Genomic DNA, 5,812 nt, shown 5'->3' with positions numbered 1-5,812 from the left:
ATGTTCATGAAACGTTGGAATGTTGCAGGAGCATTTGTCAGACCAAATGGCATGACTCTAAAAGCATAACAACCCCAAGGAGTGATAAAGGTTGTTTTCAATTGATCCTCCAATGCAATCCCTATTTGAAAGTAACCTGAGTAACCATCGCACACAGTGTACTTCTCATGACCAGCTACCTCATTTAGTATCTCATCCTGGAATGGGAGGGGAAAGTGATCTCTTTTTGTTGCCTCATTGAGGGGACGGTAATCCACACACACCCTCCACTTGCCATTTTTCTTAGGAGTGACAACAACAGGAGAGACCCACTCTGAATTCTCCACTGGATAAATGAAACCTGCTGCTAGAAGCTTTCTTACCTCCTTGAGTAGAGCCTGTTCCTTTATAACTCCTAGCCTTCGTAGCTTCTGAGCTTTAGGTGTGGCCTCTGGCTTCAACTCAATCTTGTGTTGAACAACATCTACTCCACACACATCGGTGTAGTCTTTAGCAAAAAGCCTCGGAAATTTCCTTAGCACACATTTGAACTCCTCTCTTTCATCCTTTGTAAGTGTTGTAGACAACATACCTTCTAACATTCCTTCATCTTCCACCTTTTGGTTCTCTTGGGAACCTACCTCTTCCAAACCTCGACAAGAGGTCTCTTGGTTGCTTGGCTTAAACCTTACCCCCATGACTTCGATGGAAGACTCCTCTTCAGTAATGCTGCTTCTACTTTCTTCTTCTGAAGTGCTATCGGTCCAACCTTCTTCCGTCTCACTTTGAGATGATTCTTCATGGAGCTCCTCTTGGCGTTGCTCCTTCATGTCAAAGACAACCTTCTTATGATTTTCATTGCTGTAAATTAATTTCCCACTCTCCCAATCCTGCAAAGCTCGCATTTTCATTAGCCATGGTCTTCCTAGGATAAATGGATAACCACTTCCCTTGGTCGACATAACATAAAAATCCACTGTCTTCTTAATGCCAAAGGCCTCCACAAAAACATTTTTACAAATGCTTACGCACCTAGCCTTGCTATTGTTTGCCATTTTCACTTTGATTTCAGGTGTCTCATGGATGTGCATGCCTAGTCTTTGCATGAGCCCTTCTGTCATGATGCAAATTTGTGCACCCCCATCCACTAGACCTTTCCTAACCAATCTTCCTTTTATGTAACAATCTAGCACAGGTGTAATATCCTCATTCATTTTAGCATGTGCAATTTTTACAACAGGAAAACTCTCTCTTACCTTTCTCCTAGTGCTAACTGCCTTTGTTAAATCCCTCCTAACTTGTGGGCATAATGCAAGAAACTGAGGCCATGAGATATCAGGACCCTTACCTCGCATGTCTTCCAACAGGTTGTATGGAGCCATACCATGTCCAAGAGGGAAGTCTTGGAGATTGATACGACGTCGAGTCCTCTTAGCTTCCTTGGTCTCCTTTGCCTTCTTGCCTTGTCCATGGTCACTCTGTGATGGGACACCCTCTTTCTCTTTACCTTTTCTTCGGCCACGCTTAATGCCATTGGCTTCCATGTCAAACTCATTTGAATTTGTCACCTCTACCACATGCACATTTGGATCTGGCAAAGGTGGAACTCCTTCTACCCCTTGTGGAGGTGGTCTTGGTCCATTTGGCCTTTGTAGAAGCTTTGGTTGTTGACCAGCTCCTTCTCCTGCATTCATCACTGGGTAATTCAAGTTAGGTCTCCCTGGCTCTCCACGGGGCCAAGGACAATTATACATCCCATGTCCAGACTCTCCGCAATTCCAACATTGCAAGACTCTCCTAGTTCGTGGCTCTCTCTCTTCTGACTTCTTTGATTGTCCCTTTGGACCTACAGCTTGTGCAAGGTGAATTGACAGGCTGCTTAAAGATTCATTTAACTTCTCAATCACTTCAGCCGTTACCTCAGGAAGCTCCCTAGATGTTGATGCTTGTGACTTACCTTTGGGTCTAAGACCTTCTATTGGAACCTCTCCCCTTAAGCACTTGAGTTTCCTATACTTCTCAGCAGCCCTAGTTTCAGCTGCATCAAAAGTAGTAGGTGCACCCGCCTCAACTTTTACCTTAAGGTCAGGAAAGAGTCCGGCTATGAACCTCTCCTTCTTTAAAAATTCTGCACCATCACCAGGGTTAGCAACATTTCGTATCCATAGAGCCCAAAGACGTAGAAACTCTTGCTTGTACAAGTTGTAGTCATCTAAGTCTTTTTGCTTATGAGAAACAATGTCTTGCCATAGTTTTTGAGTGTTTTGGGGATCAAAGAAGTATCTTTTAAAACGATTCAAAACTTCTGTGTAATTCCCCTTAACTTCCTCAGGCAAAGAGTCAAACCAAGTACTAGCATCTTTCCTAAGGACCACCTCAAACATTTCTACACGTTCTTGATCGGTTACTATCCTCTTGATACGACAAGACATCTTGAAATTTGCTAAAAATAATTCTGCATCCTCTCCAGGCTCTCCAAAGAAAAGAGGATATCCAGACATTTGGCGTTGGCTTCCCCTTAACTTCCTCAGGCAAAGAGTCAAACCAAGTACTAGCATCTTTCCTAAGGACCACCTCAAACATTTCTACACGTTCTTGATCGGTTACTATCCTCTTGATACGGCAAGACATCTTGAAATTTGCTAAAAATAATTCTGCATCCTCTCCAGGCTCTCCAAAGAAAAGAGGATATCCAGACATTTGGCGTTGGCTTTCCATTGAATTGATTTCAAAGTGACACCCGTTTTTGTTTTTCTTTCTTAAAAAGATTTATACAATAATGTTTTCTAGCTTGCAATCTATTCTACAACAAAATAAAGATATTCACATCAAACGACCTATGATAATCAATAAGAGGTAGGATGACAGGGTTTGGTGATGCGAGAATTTCTCCTACTCTTTGGGCACCAAACATGAACACCATACGTTGTTGAAAATGGATTTTCCTACTAATTGCAATGTTTATTCTAATGTGTGGAGTGAAATGGAAGGGGAAAACCTCTATTCCTGGGCCATTATCCATGGTCTATCCATGACCTAATGCTTAAAACAAAACAAAAATATAGACGTCCAAATTAAGGTTGTACCTAATGAGAGGCAAAATAAAAGGATTTACTGAAGCGTTTATCTCGGCCAACCTAAGAGGACCTAAAATTCTATGAATGACACGTTGAAATTGCAACTTAGTACTAACAATTATGTGTACCTTTTGCCTTGCAATGGGAATGAAGGGATCATACAAATTTTCGTGATTCATGCAAACTACTTGACTACGCTAAAGGTTGATTCTACACAAAAATACACAAGCCGTCCTCCGTGGGGGCACCAATTTGAGGCGGTCCGGGGCAAGCAACAAGAAGAGCAACCTCTAGACACCCTTCAAGGCTCCCGTGCTGCTCAATGGGGCTGGGGCACAACACAACACAAACCAAAACAACGAACCCACAACCAAATCCCAACTACACCAGGGGCACCACCTAGTTTAAGAGAGAACTAGGACGAAAAAGAGGAGAATCGTTAGAGCAACCCACAAACAAGCAAGGAATTTACACTAACCCTAACACCAATGGAACACTCTCACACACTAAAACACGAGAGAGAGAGAGAGAGAGAGAGAGAGAGAGAGAGAGAGAGAGAGAGAGAGAGAGAGAGAGAGAGAGAGAGAGTGCTCGGGCTGCTTTGAAATGTATCGGCAATGATCAAGCAAACACAACTATATATTTAAGAAAGAGAGAGAAAGGGGGAGGGGGTGCTTGTTGCATTAATACCTTCTTACAATTCTATCATGACAAATCAAAGTGAGATTAGTATGTGTTCAACATAGCTTGCGTAAATTTCACCACAACACATCACAAGAAAAGCCACCCCAATCACTGTCTTAAAGCCAGAGGAGTCCTCTCCACCCTGTCGCCCTCTTACAGTATGTGGGATTTATGGCTAGATTGATGACAACACCAGAGACAAGCTATCAAGAACTTAACAAAAAACACCAAGACACTTACGCATCATTGTTGTCCATTACTTCACGTTGGAAGGGAGACAAAGTATCCAAGCTTAGTCCAAATCCACCCTCCTTGATACAGCAAATGTTAGGCTTACACTAGTAGGAGAAATAATAGATTTCCTACTCTCAATTGAATGATCACTCTCTCTTTTACAATGGCATAGAGTTCCCTTGCTAATCCCCTATTACAACACATGCACATGCATAAGACAATGAGCTTCCACTCAAGAGCTCCTTCTAGAGAGGTTGAGCTTGGCTTCTCAAGCTATAGCATAGTGCTCTTGCTTATGGCTCCTCTTTGTGCTAGCTACACCCTCCTTTTATAGAAATTTTGAAGGCTAGGGTTACTCCTCTAACCATCGTTGGGTTAGATTTTCAACAATTTATCTAATTTCTTTTGCTTGGAATTATCAAGAAGTTGGTGGGGGAAGAGAGAGGAGAGAAATGGAGGTGGTAGGACTTTTCATAGTGGGTTAGTGTTAGTAGAGTTAGTATTAATTTACAAATGGAATTGGATATTTACAATGGGAGTATCCATGTAGGATACAAATAAGGAAGAAAAAATCTTAAGAGGTAAGAAAAGGTGGATCCTTACAAGGTTGATGCTCCAAGTGTCTTGAGTAGAGCCAATTTTGACGCTTGTTGACGGTCCACTAGCTTTGACGGTACATTTTTTCTCCACTCTTGACCTTCCTTGAGAGACAAGGTAATTGAAGCTGAGTAATCAACCACCATGATGCTGTCTTTTAAGAGAAGAGGCTGAATTTTGTGGTTTTTTTTATATAGATATGGGTAATTTGGAGGAGGAAAAATGAGACTAGGTGGTCAATTTTGGAATGGAATTGTGTGTGGGAGGTATGAGTTCACCATGGTTTCTCTTATTCTTCAAGGTTGAGGAGAAGGTGAGTAGGGTGCAGAGAGGAGTGGTGAGAGAGGTGGGGATGATGAGTGGAGAAGTGTGTGTGAAAGAGGAAAATGATAAAGTGGAAGAGAGAGTGTGGCTGCATAGCATGGGAAAACTGGGGTCCACTAATAAAATCATAGCTCACAGCTCGTAGCTCAAAAAAAAATGAAAAAATTTGAGGCAAAAGGTCAGCCCACGAGCTACAACTTTTGTTTGTATCACCTTTTCAAATTCGCAGAGCAAGTGAACTTAAAAAATTTAGCAAAACCGACCGTTTTTTTCCACTGCACAAGGTCCTTGTGGGGTCCTTCTTTGGATGATTCTTTTGAATACCTCCAAGAGTGAGCCCTCCATAGTGCATGTATGCATGCCACCTACCCTTGACCTTATTTGGTAGGTCTATAATTGAAGATATTGTTGAGATCATGATATAAGTGAATAGTACAACTAAGAAAATCAAATATTGAGGGGTCTAAAAAATATGCACATGTCAAATATAAATAATATAAGTGAAAAAAATATAAAGGGGTCAAAAGAAATCTCTCTCATTATGAGGCTACCATAAAAAGATAAATATTTTTGGTGTTCTAATTTTTTTTAAAAAAAACAAAATAGATGTAGGAAGGGAAAAATCACAATAGTGAAAAAATATACATATAAATAAAACTAGTTTTTTTGGATTTTTGTTGGGGTGGAGTTACACCAAATATAAGAGAAGCTTACATGAAAATATTTCTATATGGAATAAAGAGTATGAAAAATGGTAAGAAAAATTGTGGTAATGGTGAGGCAATGTACAGAGCATAAATAACACACACCTAGGTAGAAATATTTAAATAAATACCAAAATAATTATGAAAAAATCTTTTATTTAGGCCCTATATACAAAGAAATATTTACATACGCATGGGCCATAATATACTTAT

Source organism: Adiantum capillus-veneris, chromosome 9, assembly GCF_014529385.1.
Source record: "Adiantum capillus-veneris isolate H3 chromosome 9, ASM1452938v2, whole genome shotgun sequence".
Taxonomy (NCBI): Eukaryota; Viridiplantae; Streptophyta; class Polypodiopsida; order Polypodiales; family Pteridaceae; genus Adiantum; species Adiantum capillus-veneris.
The sequence above is the reverse complement of the archived record's forward strand: the minus strand, read 5'-3'. Positions refer to the sequence as shown.